The sequence below is a fragment of the Chiloscyllium punctatum genome, chromosome 45, assembly GCF_047496795.1.
Source record: "Chiloscyllium punctatum isolate Juve2018m chromosome 45, sChiPun1.3, whole genome shotgun sequence".
Classification (NCBI taxonomy): domain Eukaryota; kingdom Metazoa; phylum Chordata; class Chondrichthyes; order Orectolobiformes; family Hemiscylliidae; genus Chiloscyllium; species Chiloscyllium punctatum.
This window is the reverse complement of record NC_092783.1, coordinates 51,958,521-51,980,921: the sequence shown is the minus strand read 5'-3', so window position 1 is coordinate 51,980,921 and position 22,401 is coordinate 51,958,521. Positions and strand designations below refer to the sequence as shown.

The 22,401-nt window shown below is 40.9% G+C and overlaps 1 protein-coding gene across 6 annotated transcripts in view; it reads right to left on the bottom strand.

The window, feature by feature from the left end:
• LOC140467425 (solute carrier family 45 member 3-like) overlaps window positions 1–22,401 on the bottom strand; it is a 180,445-nt gene that overhangs the window by 69,008 nt on the left and 89,036 nt on the right. Inside the window, exon 1 of one of the 6 annotated variants that reach the window (XM_072563775.1) lies at window positions 18,234–18,252. The exons of 4 other annotated variants lie outside the window; for them this stretch is intronic. The gene's annotated coding sequence lies outside the window, so the exon portion shown is untranslated. Of the gene's footprint in view, window positions 1–2,106; window positions 2,128–18,233; window positions 18,253–22,401 lie in introns of those variants that run through there. One more of the 6 variants, XM_072563772.1, reaches the window with a different exon arrangement.

Below are 22,401 nucleotides of genomic sequence, written 5' to 3'. Positions count from 1 at the left end.
CTTGAGAACGAAGACTTCATAGATCATAGAATCTCGACAATGTATGTGTGGAAGCAGACAATTCAGCACAGCGAGTCCACACCAAGAGCATTACACCCAGATCTACACCCCCTACCCTAATCCTGTAACCCTGCATTTCCCATGGCTGATCCACCTCGCCCACACATTCCTGGACACAATGGCCAATCCATCTAACCTGTACATCACTGAACTGTGGAAGGAAACCAGAGCACCTGGATCGTTTACAAAGAGAAGGCACAGCTTTAGTGAGATTTGGTGACCCACAGTGTCACTTAAATTTAAGTCTTGATCACATCAATCATTTAAAGTGCAGTCTGTGGTGTGTCTGACCACAGTCCTCACACTAATTTTTATTGCTAGAGTTGAAATGTAGCTTTGAATCATTGTCTTGCCTGTTTAGCATACCTATTTAGTTATTAGGCTTATGCCTGTGTTTCTCAAGTTTGTATAATAAAGATGCTTTGACATTTCAATTCAAACCTCGAATCCCTCCACATATTCTCTTATTTATAGCTCTTCTCCAAATTCTATTCTTAAAACAATTATGGTCTATCAAGCCAGATCATAAAGATCCAGTTTGCCCAGTATTCTTATAATTGGGATCATGATAGTATCTACTTTGACAAGGCATTGGGAGACAACTCCCACTATTCAATGGAAAAAAAACACATTCCACTGTAATCAGGCCAAGGTACAAGAATCCTGCACAGCCACATATGAAGCAAGCCAGGAATGGAGCATATGTCTTCCTATATAATTATTCTGCAGCTTCCTTTGAAAAAGAGGGAGCAGTCAATAAATAGAACAAAAATAAACTAACTACCATAGTCCAGACCTTTAGTCACAAAAGGCAATTTGCAAATGTGGAAACTGCTTGAACAGCTAACTAAGATCAAGCAACCAAAATCATACAGCGGAAATTTAAAGGCCAAAATGCATTTCTCCAAAATCTTTTAAACTTGGAAAGACATTAAGAAGTTTCCCAAATTAGAAAGCATTGGTGCAGAATGAGTTTCCAGTTTACCTCTCCCTTGGTATTTAGTTGCTGTCTGTTGGATATCATATGCTCAGCTCAACTTCAATGGTGGGGAAAACATCTAGGAATGATTTAGTTGAAACATTTAAAATGAAATCTGATGGTTATTTGAAAAAAAAGGAACATGGAAGAAACAGAGGAGAATAGCATTGAAGAAATTGCCCATTTGAAGAGCCATTGGAGACACACAATGGGCAAAATAATCTTCATCTGAACTGTAACAATTCTGTGACAGTGAGAGTGCTAAGCATTTGGATCTGCAATTCTCACAATTGAATTGCTTGGATTAAAAGACCCAGATCAGTAAAGAAGAGCTCAATGTCCCATGATAACCTGTCACACTAACGCACAGACTTCCATTTGTGTACCAGCCCCTTCACATCAAAATAAAATCTAAAATGCTGAACCTTCAGTCAAATCAATGTATCAATGGCTTAAGTTGGTATACCCTACCAGATCTGAATGAGCACTGTGTGGCGGTTAACAAACAGATGTCAAAGGATTTTCCTTTACCCTGAATTGTTCATTATGTAGATGCAAAATTCAATCTTGAATCACAAAATAGAAGGGGCCAGTTCAGCCCAACATGCACATGCCAGCTCTATTTAATAGGGTTTTACGATTTGATTCATTTTCCAACATTTGCCCCATACTCCTGCACTGAAGTAGTTATCCAATTCCTTTTTGGACATTATCTACGGACGTCTTTACAGGGAATAGATTCCAAATGAGTCACAATTTGCTCTATCAAAATGTTTCCTGATTTCACTTTGTTTGTTTTACTGATAAGCTTCACTCTATGTCTCTCTGGTTACCAAATTTACCAAGTTTGTAAAAGCCACTCTCAAAACCCTCTTGAACACCTCTGAAACCTCACCTTAACAATCCAAGAAAATAACTCAGCTCTGGAGTTTCTGCAAGTAATTGAAAGTCCTGTATCACTAGTGCTATTCTGATAAGTCTCAAACACAACCTCCTTCAAGATCTTGGCCACCTTCCCCAGAAACAATCACAATGGCATCGAACCACAATGAAAGAAATTCCCTCACCTCGAGCTTTCAACTTCTTTTTCACTGTTACAATGACCTTGTTGCTTGTGACTCGATCAAAGCTACTGAACGGAGATCTTGTACTGCCTAGAATATAAATACTTCCTCTTCTATGTATCATGTTGAAATCTTCAGTTAAACGGCCTCTTAATCTGCCTTATTTACCCTTGCGGGCCTCTTTCAAATGTTGGAATCCTTCTGTTACTCAAATCTTTCTCCAAACTATCGGCCTTTAAAACCAAAAGAAACTTTCTTTGAAGCAGTTCAATGTCATGGGTACACCTTCAAATGAATTATTACACACCCATTTGGGTGAACATAAAAAGGTCCTAAACTATCTTGAACAAGAGCTGGGGAATTATCCTCAGTGCTGCAGTCAATACTTACAGAGTCAGAGTTGTACAGCACAGATACAGACCCCTCACATTCTAACTCATCCATGCTGATTAGATATCCTAAATCAATATGGTCCCATTTCCAAGCAATTGGCACACATCCTTCTAAACCCTTCCTATTCTTCATGTACCCATCCAGACGCCTTTTAAATGCTGTAATTGTACCAGCCTCCATTACTTCCTCTGGCAGTAAACATGCACTATTCAATATGCACCCCTCAGGCCCCTTTTAAATCTTTCCCCTCTCATCTTAAACCTATGCCCTAGTTTTGGACACCCCTACCCTGGGAAAAAGACCTTGGTTACTCACCCTATCAATGCCCCTCATGATTTTATAAACCTCTATAAGGTTACCCCTCAGCCTCCTGACATTACAGGGATAATAGCCTCAGCCTATTCAGCCTCTCCCTATTGCTCAAACCCTCCACGCTGTCCTTGTCATTTTTTTTCTGTACCCTTTCAAGTTTAACAACAGATTTCCTATCAGCAGGGAGATCAGAATTGAACGCAGTAATCCAAAAGTGGCCCAACCAATGTCCTGTACATCTGCAACATGACATCTCAACTCTGATACTCAATGCACTGACCCATAAAGGCAAGCATTCCAAACACCTTCTTCACTACCCTATCTACCTGCAACTCCATTTTCAATAAACTATGAACCTGCACTCTAAAACCTTTTTACTCAGCAACACTCCCCAGGAACCCACCATTAAGTGTGCAAGTCCTGCCATGATTTGCCTTATCAAATGCAACAACTCACATTTATCTGAATTAAACTCCAACTGATACTTCTCAGTCCATTTGATCAAGATCCCATTGTACTCTGAGATTACCTTCTTCATGTCCACTATACCTCCTATTTTGGTATCGTCTACAAACATACTAACCATACCTCCTATATTCACATTCATTTACATAAATGGCAAAAGCAGTGGAACCAGCAATCCACTCCAGCTCGAAAAAGCAACCCTCCACCAGCAAGTTGTCTTCTACCTTTAAGCCAATTTTGTATCCAAATGGCTAGCTCTCTCTCTTGATTCCATGTGATCTAACCTTGCTAACCAGTCTACCATGTGAAACCTTGTTAAATGCCTTGCTGACATCCATACAGACAACGTCTCTTGCTCTGCTTTCATCAATCTTTCGTCATTTCTTCACAAAAATCAAATTAGTGAAACACAAACTTCCCATACACAACACCTTGTTGACTATCTGTAATCAGTCCCTGTCTCTCCAAATACCTGTAAATCCTGTCCCCCAGAATCCCCTCCAACAACTTACCCACCACTGGCATCAGGCTCACCGGCTTATAGTTCCCTGGCTTTACTTACCACGTTTCTTAAATTACAGCACTACGTTAGCCACTCTCTAGTCTTCTGGCACCTCATCTGTGGCTATCGATAATACAAATATCTCAGCAAGGGGCCCAGCAATCACTTCCATAGCTTCCCACAAAGTTCTGGCATATACCTGATCAAGTTCCGAGGATTTATCCATGTTCATGTATTTTAAGACATCCAGCATCACCACCTCTAACACGTGCTTTTCAGGATATCACTATTTCCTTGTTGGAGTTCTGTAGCCTCCATATCCTTCTCCACAGTAAACACTGATGCAAAGTACTTTGTCATTGTTTAGATCTCATCCATCTTCCAGTTTCACACATAAACGGCTTCATTGATCGTTAGGGGGCCCTATTCTCTCCATAGTTACTCTTTTGCCCTTAATGTATTTGTAGGATCTCTTTAGATTCCCCTTGACCCTACTTATCAATGTTATCTCATGCCCCCTTTTCACCTTCCTGATTTCTCTCAAGCATACTCCTACTGCCCTTACGGTCCTCAAGGGATTCACTCAATCCCTTTTGTCTATATCTACCATATGCCTCCTTCCTTTTTCTTAACCAGAGCCTCAATTTCTCTAGTCATCCAGCATTCCTTAGAACTACCAGCCTTGCCCTTCACACTAACAGGAACATGCTGCCTCTGGACTTTCACCATCTCATTTTTGAAGGCCTCCCACTTTCTAATCATTTGCCTGCGAATAGCCCCTACAATCAACCTTCGAAAGTTCTTGTCTGATACCATCAAAATTACTCCCATTTAGAACATGCTCCCGCACTGACACCACAGTCACATGCCCTGCTTTATTTCCCTAGAGAAGGTTCAGTTTTACTCCTTTTCTAGTAGACACATCCACATACTGAATGAGGAACTTTTCTTGTGTATTCTTAATAAATTCCTCTCCATCCAAGCCCTTTACACGATGACTATTCCAGTGTATGTTTGGAAAGTTAAAGTCCCCTACCATTAAAATGCCATTGTTCTTACAGATATCCAAAATCTCCTTACAAATTTGCTTCTCAATTTCACATTGACGAGTGAGAGTCCTACAGTGCAATCCCAAAAAGGTGATCTTCCCTTTCTTATTTCTCAGTTCCACCCAAATAACTTCACAGGACCTATTCCCAGAAATATCTTCCCGAAGTAGAGCTCCCTAACCAAAAACACCACTTCCCCTCCTCTCTTGCCCATCTTTTCTGTCCTTCCTATAGTATCTGTACCGTGAAACATCATGCAGCCAGTCATGACCTTCTGTGAGCCATGTTTCTGTGAAAGCTACCAGTGCTTTGTTCCCAATCATGCCAAGAGTTCCTTTCAACACCATGCACCAATTCAAGTGCAATCTGTCCTTGTTACACAGATCACTTTTACCCAGAGAAGATTCCAAAAATGTGACTCCCTGACACCAACTCCTGAGTCTCACATTCATCTACTCTATTCTCCTATTCATACACTCACCAGCACATGGCAACAAGAGTAATCCAGATATTACTACCTTTGAGGACCTATTTTTTAATTTCCTATATTCTCTTTTCAGAACAGTGTCTCTTTCTCTTCCTATGTTGTTGGTAGCAACTTATACAATGGCCTCCCTTTGAGAATATTCTGCATTCTCTCAGAGCCATTCTTGACCCTGACATTAGGGAGGCAACACACCATTCTGATTCATATTGTTGTTGACTGCAGAAGTATCTATCTGTGCTCTGACTAATGAGACCTCTATCACAATTGATCGCTTGGAATCTGACATTCCCCTTATTACAGTAAAGCCAGTCTAGATACCAGAAATCTGACTGTCAGTGCTACATTCCCTTGAGAGTCCATCACTCCCTACATTTTCCAAAATAGCATACTTGTTTGAGATGGGGTTAGTCACAGGAGACTCCTGCACTACCTGCCTACCTCTCCTACCTTTCCTGGACGTTACCCATCTACCTGAATACCCATCTGTGGTTTTTCTCCATTCCTGAAATTGCGATCCATCACACCCCCTGGATTCTGTAAACTCCTCATTGCCTCTAATTGCTACTCCAACTAATCCATGCAATCTAGTAGGTTGCGCAACCAAACCAATCATGGAGACACAATTATCAGGAACATTGAAATTCTCCCTAATCTCCCACATCTGACAGGAAAATCACATATTCTACTAAAAGCCATCTCTGCATCTTAATCTACTGACCCAGAAAACAGCACAGTCTTACTGCTCTAAAAATACCGCTCTGAGATAACTTAATACCTATGTTTTATGTTTTTAAAAAAAGCTATTAACCAGCGTCACCAAAATAAATTATCTAGCTTAGCGTATTTCCCTTCAAAACCGTAATATTTTACGGTTGCCCTTGCATCTTGGTTTTACAATTTAGAAACAGTATTTGATTTTAAGCTTATTTTGCTTTTCCTGTATACAACATCAGATAAATTCAAAAGTGCAACTCAGGAAGTCAAAAAGTGGCGAGCGCTTATGGTGTGGCCACCATAACAGCAAGATACTTTTATTTAGTGCAAATAACAAACAAAGAAAACCCACATTGGGTTCCGACGTGCAGTTTTCATTCCTAACATCAAGCTAACTAGTCATCTTTCAAAGGTTTACTGACATGGTTTGTATTTGCAACATATTGTCTTTAAACTTAAAAGTAAATGGTCTTCTCTAAATGCTGCATTCTCTTCACTGTCTCGCCATATACACAAATGACTTTTAAAAAAGGTAGCTGAAGAGCTAGTTTGGAGAAAAAGAAGCTTGTATTTATGCATTAAAGGTTGCTACAACTAGAGAACTCCTCTGACACTTGCCAGAATACCAGTGAGCAGGTATTGCAAGAAAGCATGGATTGGGACTAGAACGTTACTCTAACAAGGCAGCAGTGTGGCGCCTGCTTCCTCAATTACAACAATAAGGATTCCTCAGCAGGATTACCTGCCCTGATGATAATGTAATTATTGATTTATTCAGTCATCATTGTCATATAAGGTAATGGTTCTAAATGGGTTAATGCTGGAGGTTGCACTAAACTACTCAAATCAGATTTTTTTTTGCAAAACTGCATTTTATGCATAAAATAGGAGAACAGTTCAAACTGGACAAAATAAAACAAAATACCTCATTTCCCAGTGGGGCATTTGCACACAGTTTGGTGCCTCATTCCAAAATCAAAATTAGACCATTGATTAAATATAACACAAAACCAGATACATTCCAATACAATCTATGAGGGATCCTATACCAGTCCCTTGCGAGGTTACGCCAGAAGGATTTTAGACAGAGATCTTTCCCCACTGTGCCTTGGCAGCAGCTGCCCTGAGATTTAGTGCATCCCTCAGCACACAGTCCAGGACCTTAGATTTGCCAGTCCATATCACTTGGTTGAGAACAACTCTTTACCCTGGAAGATCAAGGAGCATTGTCGCCAAGTTAGTGGTCCTCCAGGCACAGTTATGGTTTGTCTTGATATATGTCCTGGAGGTTGTATAAAGGCCACTCACACAACATTGTTCAGAGAAGCTGAAAACTAAGACGTTCTGGGACATAATAGAAAAATGCCCATTAAAAAAAAGACCAAGGTAACAGCCACTGCTTCAAGGTCACTGAATAATTTAAATTCATTTCCATTAATAAAAGAAAATTCCAGAAAACCAACGTAATGTTACGGGACAACATTCCATGACTTAAGTTTATTTTCCCTGTGAAAGCTGAAACCCAGTGGCCTCACACATGACTTCTGAATAAGAAGTAACAACAGTGGGGAAACAACAAGACATGGTCAGGCCTTAAAGTGCAATTTGACCCAGAAAGTCAGTTGCTCTAAAAGGAAAACCAAAACAAATTGGTGCATTTCACAAACTCAGCACGTACCAAAATCCTCTCCAGCTTAATGAAGGCAAGAATAACCGAGTCAAAGAATAATACAGCATTCAAGGCCATTCAGCCCATTTCCCCTTTAAGCACTCTCAATTTTGACAAAGTGTTAACGATTCGGGCTAAAGACTAAATCCACAGATGCTTGGCTATTTCTAGCCTTCTGTTTATTTGCAACCTCAGTCCTTTTTTCTGCTAACAAATGCAACACAGGTTTTGCAGCAGAGTGTGGGCTGCTTTTGGGTAGCATGACCTGCCATTTCAAAGAGTGCAACATTGACTGGTAGCCAAAATCTCCAATCCCGTGAGCCTAAAACACGGATATAGATTGAACACCCCAAATCCAGTAGTCCAAAAACTGAAAATGCCCAAAGCCAAGCATTCTTCTTTCTGGGTACTGCTCAACATTTACATAATTTACTCTGTGCATTGGATTTACTGTTTGATTTGGATGAGAATGTACAAGGCATGATTAGTAAAATAGGTGGCTCTGTGGACAGTGAGGAAGGCTATCAGAAATTGTAGCAGGACCATGAGCAGCTGGGGAAGTGGGCTGAGAAATGGCAAATGGAGTTTAATATAGTTAAGTGTGAGATCTTACATTTTGGAAAGTCAAATGAAGGTAGGAGTTTCATGGTGAATGGTAGGGCCTTAAGGAGTGTAGTGGAATAGAGGGAGTTCAGGTTCACAGTTCTCTGAAAGTGAAGGTAGACAGAGCAGGGAAGGCAGCTTATGGCACACTGGTCTTCAGTCAGGGCATTGATTGTAGAAATCAGAAAGTTATGTTGCAGTTGTACAGCATGTTGGTGAGGCCACACGGAGTATTGCATTCAGATTTGGTTATCTTATTAAAAATATCCTAGAATAAAACTGGAAGGAGTGCAGAATAAATTTATAAGGATGTTACTGGGCCTCAATGGTCTGAGTTATAGGAAGGACAAGCTAGGACATTTTTTTTTCCAAGTGTAGGAGACTGAGGAGGGATCTTATAGAAGTGTATAAAATCATGAGAGGGTGAATGCACTCAATATTTTTCCCAGGGTTCGGGAAATCAAGGACGAGAAGGCATGAGTTTAAGGTTAGAGGGGAAAGAATAAAAGAGAACCTGAAGGGCAACTTTTATTTACACAGAGGGTGCTACATATATGGAATGAACTGCCAGTAGAAGTGGTTGAGGTGGGTACATTAACAACATTTAAAAGGCATTTGGACAAATACGTGGATACAAAAGGTTTAGAAGGATATGGGCAAGTGCAGGAAAATTGGGTTAATGTGGATGGACATTTTGGTCGGCATGGATCAGTTTGGGCCAAAGAGTCTGTCTCCGTGCTGTAGGACTCTATGACTGCTCTTTCCAAGATCCAACTCTTACATTTGCCTCTTACTGAAAATCTGTGACTTAATCAATGACAAAGTAAGAATCTACTATGGGTTTGCATGTGCTGGGTGGTGGGCCACCCAAAATTCTGGAAAATCCAAAATCTGGCACCTGACTTCTAGCACCAGTCAATGGAGAGGGAGGAGCAGAGGGAATGCACATGGCAAGTGAATTATCAGAGACTGTGAAGAAGATCGAGTCATTGAGGAAGGAAGCCAGACAAGACAAGATGATGAGTTTATCAAATCATGGGACAGAGAAACAGGACAAATTGGCTAATACCAGTAATACAAGTCAGCGTCATAGAAATGTAGAAAATAGGACAAAGCTAAAAACCACACAACACCAGGCTGTAATCCAACAGGTTTATTTGGAAGCACTAGCGTTTGGAGCGCTGCTTCAACCACCTGATGAAGGAGTAGTGCTCCAAAAGCCAGTGCTTCCAAATAAGCCTGTTGGACTATAGCCTGGTGTTGTGAGATTTTTAACTTTGTACATCTTAGTCCAACACTGGCACCTCCAAATCATTGAAAATAGGAGCTGGAGTAGGCCATTCAGCCCTTCAAGTCTGCTCCATCATTCAATATGATCAAGATTGATTATCCAATGGAGTACGCTGCATTTGCTTTCTCCCCATACCCTTTAAACCAAAAGAATAAATCTAACACTGCGAACATTCAATGTTTTGGCTTCAACTGCTTTCGGTGACAGGGACTCCACAGGCTCACCACTTTCTGGGTGAAGTTATTTATCCTCATCTCAGTCCTAAATGGCATACCCCATATCCTTAGGCTGTGACCCTTGATTCTGGACAACCTAGTCATCAGGATCATCCTTCCTCCATTTACCCTCTCTAATCCTTTAAGAATCCTATAGGTTTGAGTTCCTCCATTATTCTTCTAAACTCTGGTGAATATGGTCCTCAATGATCTGGTCTCACTTCATATGTCAGACATACCATCCCAGGAGTCAGTCTGCTACACCATCATTGCACTCCCTCTCTAGGCAGAGCAACCCTCCTCAGATCAGGAAACCAAAACCAAGCACAATAATCCAAGTGTGTCCTCACCAAGACCCTGTACAATTGCAGTAAGAATGTCAATGTGATTCCCTGAACTAGATTGCCTAAAGGATATGGAAAAGTCTTGCAAATCTACCACTGTAACTGGCTCAGATGTCCATGTTTAGTTTGCCCTTCCCAGGATAAATCACAAGTGCTTGCATTGCAATGTGCAAGGCATTGTAACTATAGAGGATATACTCAATGAACCAATTAGCATACCCCTTTTGAATTCATTCATATGTTCATTTTTGTCATGAATACCAGTTATGAGATCAATTCCAAGATCTGAAAAGTTGCTATAGGATGCAGCAAGCTTATCAAATTCTTTGGTTCTTCTGAGAATAAACTGCAACAATGAGATTATCAAAGAATATGTAATTATCTTCTTCATTCACCACTCACTACAATAACAATAGACTGTTAGAGACAGGATACGACAGTTGCCATTTCAAGCAACGGCAGTCAATTGAACTTTTTTTTTCCCCCTAAATGTTATCACTTTGCCCTCAGTGAGGCCCTTAAGATTCAGTTGAGTTCAGTCAGGGTTTATATTGGGCTGGGGCACAAGTTCAGGCCTTGTGTTTTATTAAGTGCCAAGGCTACTTTTCCATGGTGTATAACAGGGGGATTTAATGCCACTGAATGATCTGTGATGGCAATCGCAATGTCATTGTCTGATGCCATTTCCATAGTCTGTGCACAGTTGTGCTGTCACATATACAAATAACAAATATTTGCCAGGGGGATTGGTTCTTGCAGAGGGGCTTAAGGCCACAGTTGGTGGTTGCAGAAAAGGAGGATTGGGGAGGGGGTGGGTGGGAGAAGGACCAAATTTCTTTTATTTCAATTCGGGGAGGGAAAAAAAAAGGAAAGTTCAAGTAATCCAGGCACTTTTTGAAACTGTCTCAGTTAAAGGATTAAGAGACTGCCACTTTTCAAAGTGATTTTTTGAGGATTTATGGATTTAAAATAAAATAAAACACAGAAATGTCACTTGCTCAATTGAGCGGGGTGACTGCGTATGTTTTATGCTTCGTGGGAACACCAGTCAGACCCTGGCATCGGGCATGCAATATCCATAGTGATGACTGTCAATGTTGCTGTTAGCCTTACTACGATCTGTGAAAATTCTTCTCCCCACAGCAGAGACAATGACACTTCTTTTGAAGTTACTTTGTCCTCAATACTGCAACAATGGCCTGGATTTTGCAGCCGGGGCAAACACACAGCGCTGGCCATTCAGTTACATTTACAGCTGCCGGTGTACTATTTGAGGGCGATTGCACAGCAGCACATGGTATTTAAAGAGCTATTTTGTTGCAGCACCCACTGTAAGGGATCAGGAGACAGTGTGAAGTGGCTAAACAGGACAGTGTGTCTCATCAACCAGTTTATAATGCAGAATGTTTACCCAAACAGGCAGGATCAAAACCAAGAAGTATATATAAGGACATTTAATTCACCATAAAACATACCCAGATGAAACAAAGTAAAATGAAGAGGGAAGAAAAATGGAATGGAGAGATACAAAAGGTGATAAAAAGACCGAAAGTCCTGCGAGAAACAGAATCTGACACTACAGATAGAGCTACCATTCAGGGATAGTGCACATCCAGAACATCACAGACTTTTTTTAGATGTTGCTCGATCCACTGCATATTTCAAATATGTCCTGTCTTGACATTGGATTTTTAGAATATAAAGCTTTTCATTTTTTATACTGTTATTTTTATTTCAGTTCACAAAAGAGCAAGTGATGATTAGAAATTATTGAAGGGAAATTGAATTCTGCAAGCATGAGAATTATTACTGATTCAAATGAATGGAATGTCCCTTTGATTTTAGATGTCTTGGTGTGGTTAATAGCATTTTAGCAATTCCTAATCACTGTGAGAATCTCAGTAGATGAAGAAAAAAAGACATGAACCGTTCCAACAGCAGCTCTTATTATTTGCATTCACAGACAACTCTACAGGGACAGTTATACACAACCAAATCTGGTTAATGCTGCCAAACCAGACAACATCCAACTTAGCTCAGTTTGACCGAGCATTAAGAAAACAGATTATCACATTGGACAATAACCTCACATTCTCCAGAATGTTCCTCTGGAGAACAAAAAGCATCATTTTGTAAATTGCTTTTCAGAGGTTCTGTGATGTATGTGACTTTGAGAAAGTAAAACCCAACAAGTTGGAGTGCAGGACTGGAGTGAACACAGCTCTGACAACATCCAATATCAGCAGGAGAAACAAAAGGCTTCTGAGAGCTTACAGGGATTAAAAAGCTAATGGTTGGAAGATATGAATGAACGCAAACAGTCAGGACAAACCCAGCAAGATCCCACAATAAGTGGATGAATGACTGGTTAATTGGTTCTTCATGTGTTGCTTGAGTGCACCCATAACTTAGTCTTGTTCTAATGTCTGTCAGCACAGGCAGATATCAGCATATCTTTCCACAGATGGTTCTTATAAGACAGCAAACAGTTTACTCGTTGCACTGAAACATCAGGATGGACAATGTGTTCGGATTCTGTTGTGTGCCTTCCATTGTCTGTGGAGTCATATTCTGGTCAACAAGAGTGTCTCTTTAGGAGCAGCTCAGTGGAAACAACTCAATTCACTTTAGCCTCCAAAGACTGTGAAAAGGGCTAAAGTTGTCTTTTTTGGAGAGCATCAAATATATTTTGAAAGGAAGAGAACATAGAGCTGTACAGCACGGAAACAGACTCTTCGGTCCAACTCGTCACGATGACCAGATATCCTAAATTAATCTAGTCCCATTTGCTAGCATTTGGCCCATATCGCTCTAAACCATTCTTATTCATGTACCCATCTAGTTTGACAACTAAAGATCCTTCAAGATTAGTAACATTTCTCTAGCAGATCAGAGTACAAGGGATATTTTAAATTCTCGGTAACACATCGCTCTGTGCCCAATTTGATGCTAGATCAGTTATTAATTTTAAATCTGAAATAGTTAGAAGTAAAGTTTTTAAGAGAAAAAGACAGGTATATGCAGCTAAGTCACAGATTGTCTATGATCTCATTGAATGGCAGAAGAGCATTAAGGAACTGAATGGCCAACTCCTGTTCCTAGGTCATTAGGTATAATTGCTGCAGCCTGTTTTCAGTGAATATTATTGTTAGTCAGTGACTAATAAACATTTATTTTTACTGCATGCAAAAGGAATGAAGTGAAAAGTATTTTAACAGGCAACATAATAAGAATTAGTCACAAGATAAATATTCAATCTCTTGTACAATTGGGACCCTAATGGTAAAAGATAGAATGATTGTAGTTTTGCAAAGTGGGTAGTGTAGTGATAAATGTTGCTGAACTGGTAATCCAGAACTAATGTTCTGAGATGGGTTCAAATTGCACCATGGCAGATGGTGAAATTTGAACTCATCAATAAAAATCTTGGGAAAAAAAAGCTGGCATAATGGCAACTATTGTCATGAGTTAGAAAAGTCCATCTAGTTCATGAATGCCCTTTAGGGAAGGACAGCTTTGACAAAGGGTCAGTTAGACTTGAAACGTCAGCTCTTTTCTCTCCTCACAGATGCTGCCAGACCTGCTGAGATTTTCCAGCATTTTCTCTTTTGGTTTCAATCTACCTTCCTTACCTGGTCTGGTCTACATGTGAATCCAGACCCACAGCAAGGCGGTTGATTCTTAACTGCCCTCTGAAATAGTCTGGTTGAGTCATTTCAATCAGTTTAAGGGAAGTTAGGGATGGGCAACAGATGCTGACCTAGACAATGATGTCCAGATCCAATTAATAAATGATAGTCGAGCTGAATATATTTTCAAGTGGAATGGCTTGAAACACTGTTCCAAAGACTCAGAATTTACTAAGGAGCTTTGTCCCACTCCAACTCTCTATTTGGAAACTTTAGTATAGGGCCTCCAACTGTTGGGGTTGCAGTTTCTGAGGATAACTGAGCTCCAGAGAGCGAAAAGCTTCACTGTCCCTTTAAATTAGAATTTTTTGTAAAAGTAGCCATGTCCTTTGCTGTGTTAAAAGGGCCCGATGAAGAAGTAGCTGTTCTTTGAACTTCAACTATGTGAATGAGATGCCTGCTCTTACAGGACTCTAACCCCTCCCTCCCTCGTACAGATCTGAGGACACATCTCCTGCAACCGAACCGGCATCAACAACAGGGGGAAAAAAAATCTGAGAAGCATTGCGAGATCAGAGAATTTTGTTGTATCACCCTCACTGCTGCTTTGTCTGTTGGGGAGGGCTAAATAAAGGTAGCTCAATAATAGTTAGCTGTAGTTGAACATGTGCTAATAAGTCAGCATTAGAAAACAAATCCCACATAAATAAATAAGCCTCCTGGCTATTACAGTCAACAAGAACAATTGCTTAGTTGCTCAGGACTACCAGTAATTGTGGAGCCACTCACCCCACTTAAGAGTTGTACAATCTACTGGAATGCCAATGAAGTAAACCCAAAAGAATCTCAAGCATTATCATAAAGTACTCCACCTATCTTTAAACATCACCTTAAAATCCACATATTCAATCAACATTTTGGCCTCACCTCTTCTCGCTTGCTGCTCACTTTTCTGCAGTTGAGCTTCCACGAGCTCCTTGGGTCATTTTTTTTTTGCCGGCAAGCAGGAAATATCACAGCAAGTCCTTGCTGTTGAAAAAAAGCTTTCCACACAGCGTACAGTTCTGGCTGGAAACAGCTACAGTGTCATTTTCTTTTTGGTCTCATTATAATTGCAGCTGTTCAACAGATTACAGGATAACTTTTTTCCTCTGACTATAAACACGGTGTTTTGGAGTTTCCTCAAATAGCGAAGCTAAAGCAAATGTGTAGCCATGAAAAAAAGAGAGACAGCATTGCCACCTCATCTGCTGAAAGAATGCAAGACCATATGGGAGATTTAAGCAAGAAGGGAAATTTATCATCTCCAGTAGGAGACATTTAGGGTGACTCCTTTTTTTTGGATCATCACAAACAGCTGGACCTTTGGCTTCCTATCAACTGATGATGTGATGACATCTGCTCCATACAGTCTGAATAGTGGCTGAAAACCATTAAAATAATAACATTTCATAATACAACATTTAACAGTTAGACACAAATGCACACAAAGCAGCGCGAGAAGCATTCACACAGTCCTCACCTTTTCCTGTCCAGCATTTCTCTCTGCTGTCACATTTCACTCCCACCGCCTCAAGTGTATCAGCCAGATCATTTTGGCATGGTTGGAGCGATTAGCTTGTTACAAGAGCACCACATATAGATGCAGTCAAAGATTGACCTCCTGGGCCTACCATATGTAATATGGACTGTATAAGTAATAATCAAGATGGCAGCCCCCTTCAGATAAACTGTATTACTTTTAGTTATAATAATAGAACATAGATTAGCTGATCATTCATCCCATTCCCAGGATTATTTTACGGAGCACAATGTGGCTGCCACTTCAACCTCACTCTAAAAATGCTTATTCTTTCACGGATTGGGAACAATAATTTCAAAGCCAGCGTTAAGTTGTCCACCACTAACTGCCCTGGTACAGAGTGGCTTGAGCAGGCCATTTCAGAGCGTGATTGAGAGTCAACAAGATTATCATCATTCTGAAGGCGCATATAGGTCAAACTGGGTAAGAATAGCCTAAAGGACATTAGCGAACCAGAATGAGTTTCTTTGCAACAAATCAATAGTTGCATGGTCACCATCACCGACAACTATATTTATATTTCCAGTCTTTATTAAACAAATTTGAAGCCATGTCCTCACACACAGACATAGGTCTCTGGATTACTAGTCCAGTTACGGTATCATAATGCCACGGGCCCCCACAAATCGACGCCACAATTCAAAATAGTGAATTATGCTTGAGCTCTTTGGGGCATTTTAAAGGAGCTTTAAATATCAAATCTTCATCACGATTCTCCCATATGTCCTTGTGGGTAAAACATTACCATTTATTGTTTTGATTAAGGACAGGAAATAACGTTTATTTTGTTGTGATCGGAAACTTAGAAGTGTGTAAACACCAGTAAAACCAGAATTCATGTCCAGTGGCATTACAATGTCCAGACTTGGTTGGTCAGAATGCAAACTGCCCCAGCCAAAATATGCAATATTCAATGGTTTTCTGCTGAAGCCACGTTTCTACAGTAAGAGAGTTATAAGCAGTTATGGAGAGTTGATATCAGCCGTCAGTTTTCCAGACAGTACTTTTCCACTTCTCTGGCTGCCTGAAAAAACCTGATAACAAGCTGCATTTATATTGTTGAAAAACAAGAGAAAGGATTTTCAAATGTTTATGCAATCTTTAAAAATTTGCATATGGGAATTTGGAATAGATGACCAAAGATATTGGTTTGAAGGGGTGGGTTTTGAAAGAAGAGGCATAAGGAAGTGGTACTTGGACACAATACAAATTATGTAAGTGAAAGCTTTGCCACTGGCGATAGAATAAAGAGGGTCTTCAGGACATACATCAACCAGTTAGAGATACATGAGCTTAGGTTCGAACATTTGCATGGAGGGAGGTCAGAGCTTAAAAATGTGTTGCTGGAAAAGCACAGGTCAGACAGCATCAAAGGAACAGGAGAATCAATGTTTCAGACATAAGCCCTTCTTCAGGAATGAGGAGGGTGTGCCAAGCAGGCTAAGATAAAAGGTAGGGAGAAGGGACTTGGGGGAGGGGCGTTGGGAATACAATAGGCGGAAGGAGGTTAAGGTGAGGGTGATAGGCCAGAGAGGTCGGGAAGAAGATTGCAGGTCAAGAAGGCAGTGCTGAGTCTGAGGGTTGGGACTGAGAAAAGGTGGGGGGGAGGGGAAATGATAAAGCTGGAGAAATCTGCATTCATCCCTTGTGGTTAGAGGGTTCCTAGGCGGAAGATGAGGTTTCCTGATGAAGGGCTTTTGCCCGAAACGTCGATTTCGCTGCTCGTTGGATGCTGCCTGAACTGCTGTGCTCTTCCAGCACTACTAATCCAGTATTTTACCTCATCTTCCACCTAGGAACCCTCCAACCACAAGGGATGAATGCAGATTTCTCCAGCTTTATCATTTCCCCTCTCCCCCCACCTTTTCTCAGTCCTAACCCTCAGACTCAGCACCGCCTTCTTGACCTGCAATCTTCTTACCGACCTCTCCAGCCTATCACCCTCACCTTAACCTCCTTCCGCCTATCGTATTCCCAACGCCCCTCCCCCAAGTGCCTCCTGCCTATCTTTTATCTTAGCCTGCTTGGCACACCCTCCTCATTCCTGAAGAAGGGCTTATGTCTGAAATATTGATTCTCCTGCTCCTCTGATGCTGCCTGACCTGCTGCGCTTTTCCAGCAACACATTTTTAAGCTCTGATCTCCAGCATCTGCAGTCCTCACTTTCGCCATGGAGTGAGGTCACACAGGAATAGGAAAGGTATGGTAGCTCTTAGCTAAGCCCACACACACACACACACTTTATTTTGCTCAAAAATTGCATGAATCCATGTAAAACTCTGTAAATTCCACTTTAGAAATAGAACCAGTCTAACTCAACATTGAGACGCAGACAGACATCACACCTTAATGCATTGTCTGAGCTAAAATGGCACCTATTGTTCATGAGAACGGAATTTAAAAGTAGTTCTTGAATTTGCATATCAAAAGAACAGAAACCAACACATCCCATTCTTAAAGATAAAAGACTATCTAAAATTGCTTAATGTATCATCTCATCGCCATGACACTGTACTCATTTGGCAATAATTCTGTGTCTTATGATCTTATTTTCCACAATCACCTGAGAAAGAAGCAGCGCTTCAAAAGCTAGTATTTTCAAATAAACCTGTTTGGATTGTAACCTGGTTTTGTATGAATCTTAACTTTGACCCCCCCCCCCAGTTCCAACACTGGCACCTCGAAGTCACAGCTTGAGATGAGGAGAGTTACTACAAAGTACACTTAGGTCATTGAAGAGAACACTCCAGAAATATCTGGAGTCTGGGAAGGTTAGGGTTACCGTCGCATGAAGGTAGAGGTGGGAGGAAGTGTTTGGTGTAAGAGGAGATGCAAGTAAACAATATTGCAGCAGGATATAGCGTTTGAAACTCACCATTTGGGACTAAGCAAGACACAAAGGCTGTCAAGAATCCGATCAAGGAAGGAAACATTCAGCAGCTAGCACCACACAGTTTGTTCAGTGACAAGTCTAATATTACACTGTTAGAGTTTTGTCAACATCACCTAAAGATATTTTATAATCACATGAATCAGATCACAGTCTGGCCTCCGAGGGAAATTGTCCAAATAGTGCGATTTCACGTAATGATTTCATGCATTCTTAAATTGACACAATTCCTTTGAGACTGCAGTGTGGAGTGAAACAGACCAATGGGTTGGCAATACGAGAATATTATACAGCAGGAGGTCTCTGTAACTGGCCTGGTGGTGAAACAAGTCGTCATCAATTCCAAGCAAGGTCAGAGTAGATCCTCCTGACGCCTTCTTGGGCCAGTTATTATAGGGCCAGAAGTAGCAAGTATACCAGCCAACAGTTTTAACTTACAGAGCAAAGAAGCAGATGCAATATTTAATAGCTAATGACAGCAGCAGTTGTTTCGACATAGAGTCTGACACAGAGGAAACAAAAATACTAATAGTGGTGCTGCATTGCTATTTCAATGTAACTTGGTGCAAGCCAAAATTTCCACTCCTGTGGGTAATGGGAGAATTCAAGGCACTGTGAAAAGTTTTCTCTATAGATAACTCATGAGGTGATTTGTTCAGGTTTCGTAGTCTTAGCAGATTTGGTGTCTTGTACAATGGCTCAAGCACTCTCAGGAATACATCTTTAAAGAGTCAATGTTAAATGAGCAAATAATGCAGAAGACCCTTGAACTAGTTTGTGAAAATGTTATCCCAACGTCACAGATGGGGTCAGTGACAAAGTGACCAGATCATATCAGCTATCCACTTCAAAATAAGTTGCAGCAAAGGAGGGTGATGCCAATTAATGACAATGACATAGGCAGGACCCCATTGCCAATTCCATTCAAGCTTGACCAAACCTCAATTACACTCAATTTCAAAAGTGCTTGCAAGCAAACCAAAAACCTTGCTGCCCCACAAGCTCCATACATATAGAGTGGAATGAGCTCTGAAAAACTGGCCACCTGTAAGCAACTCTTACACAATTTTGCGAAACAGACAATTAAGAAATCCAACCTTCCCACATTCCTGCAATTCCAATTTACTATTCAGCCTTGACTCAAAACTACCAGTGGCAGAAGTGCCTTCCGCTATCATCCCAGGACAATTACCTTTTTAAACTGGTCTCTCTGAATCTCTTTCAATCTGGAAGGTGCCTACAGATGTCCATGATGTCTGACTGAGGTTTTAGTAACACATTCTGAAATCTGCCTGGTTTGGGTCAGTTTTAGTTCGCTTATGCACTTGTTAAAGCACTTTGATAAGGTAAAGGTACTATATAAATGCAAGGTATTATCAATATGTGCAGTCAAGAAAATGCGCCATCCACACCCCATCCCTTTGGCCTGACTTGCCATCCCACTGGCAAAGGGAAAAAGGTGTCCAGTTGATAAATCTGTTGGGAAGCACTGGGGTTCAAGTTTGGCAACTCAACTTTAGTAGGTAGATCACAGGCAGAAACTCTTTTATCAAATACAAGTAGCTCCTCGACTTACGAACTTAATCCGTTCCGGGACCCGGTTCGCGAACCGAAAAGTTCACGAACTGAATCAATGTTCGGATATTCAAAGCGCGCATAGCAAAGCAGAACAATGACAATGAAACCACGGGCTTTTTGCATTCGTACCTTCGTTCGTACCTTGAATTTCGTACGTACGTTGAAGCAAAATTTTATGTACAATCCGGTTCGTAAACCGATTTGTTCGTGAACGGGGTCGTTCGTATGTCGAGGCACTACTAGACTGAGGAAAATACAATTGCTGCTCAAATTGACAGTCATAAAATCAAATCAACGCTTGCAGGAGCAGAGTTTAATGACACATTCTGATTCCAGTCAAACTCACTTATCGAGTGCACTTCCTGTTGGAGCCAACTGGGAGTCTCTCCCAATTCCAACACTCAGACAAACAGCACATCCTTTGGTTAATACCCCACAGGCAGTACATCAAGTTAGGCCTTTCTGGATCCAAATCACAGAAGTGTGTGACTTTTCAAGAATTCAAGCTAACATGGCACCAGCAGTTTCACACGCTCACTCGTGAACTTTTTGAAACATGTAAACAACAGCAAAACAATACAGATGATGGAACTCTGTATCAAAATGAAACACAGTAGGTCAGGGAGTCTCTGTGGAGAGGAAAACAGAATTAATGTTTCATGTTATCAACATTTTCAGCAGATCTGGAGCTGAAACAAATGATTTTTCAAAAGATCATGCAAATTCTCAATATAGAGAACGAATTTTGCAATAATAAAGCATCAGTCATGACCCTCAGGATATACCACAGCATAGTCACCACAGCAAAGTATGATCCCACAGACAGATGTGGTAAAGGTCAATATCTATAAAGAATGATAATCAGCCAATACACTGGGTGGAACCTTCCTGTTGTGAGGTCGATTTCACGGTTAGATGGTTTCAAATTAAACACCATACACCACAATGACCACATCACAGAGGAAGTGGAGTAAGCCTAAAGTGTCAATTGTCGATTCAATTCCACCAGAATGAAAAATTCCTAGGATTCGAAAATGAACAGGACACAAACAGGCCATTTCACTTCTGTCTACACCCAAGGAAAGGTTCCATTAGGCAATTGATTACATACACAGTACCATGACCCTGCTGCAGTAACCGCCTTTTGAGTGTGGTCACATTCAGGTAGAGAAGGCAAAGAAGGCCATCACAGAAGATAAAATTGTGTGATACTTTTAGCTGAAAACAAAAACATTTTGAAGAGTTGATATAGGCCCTGGGTCAAAAAGAGACCAAAGAGCACAGGACAATGTACTGATATTTAGGATCAATGAGCTCCAATCCAAAAACACTAGGAAGAAATGGAGGGATGGGCATGAAAGAACAGCTTTTTCAAAAAAAAAAAAGAGGTAGAGCTGGCATACGCAAAACTAGAAACTGATGGCAAAACTAGAAACTGATGGCAAAACTCAGGTCTGATAGCATCCATGGGGAGAAAGCAGTTAATGAATTGGAAATATCAACTCTGGCTTTCTTCCTTTAGGTGTTGCCAGATCTGCTGAGTTTCACCAACAACTGTTTGAGCATCCACATTTTATAACAGGAGAGCAGATACCATGAGTCAAATGGCCTCTCTAGCAACACAGTTCATTTTGAGCCATACAGTATGAGGATTAAGTAATGGTGGCAGTGATTTCAGAAACAGTTTAAAAGGCGACAAATTAAAACAATCACAGCAAAGTGTAGAAGTTCACTGATAACTCTTCCAGTCAGTACTGACACCCTGGGTGATAACACAGTCTTTAGGCACATATAATCCAACACAGGTAAGAGAAGACAGCAGGAGAGTGAAAGCAGCTCAACACACACCTGGGGGCAACACATGACCAAGCTTCAGTATTGTGTGCCTGGAGTGAAGTCTGATTCACATACGCATAATCACTCATTTCAGTACAACTGTAAGTTGCTGCCAGAATGCACTCATTTATCACAAAGATGACACAAAAACTCAAGCCACTACATCAATTGCAGCTTGCAGCAGCCCCCAAAGTAATAATGTCCCAAGACACCACACTGGAGCATAATCATACAGAAATTGACATAAATATCAAGGTCACTAAAAGCTTGGTCGATTTGAAGGGTAACTTCAGCAAAGGAGACAGAGAGAGAGGCAGCGAGGCCCAGGGAGGGAATTCCACTGAAAAACATGCATGCAGCTGAAGCATGGAGACCCCTTGTAAAGGAAAGGAAATCAGGGATGTACAGGAAGAGCAGATAGATCCCAGTTCCAGGGCTGGAAGAAGAGTTAGTGGTGAGAATTTTATCATCAACAAAGAGCTGGTGCAGCTCAGTTAGCAAGGACAATGGATGTGTGGCACTGATGGGAATTTGCAGAGTTTTGGAAGAAAGAGCAAGTGGGCACATTAAAAAAAAGTATATTGAGCAGCCCACAGCCAACATTACCTGGGGATTCTCAAACATGAGTGTTAGAAACAAAAATTGCTTCTTAATAATCGCTCTAGACAAATTCAGGAAAACAAAGCTTTATTAGCAAGTCTGCAGAGATGGGCAGCCTTCTGAGTAAAAGGCGCGCTGA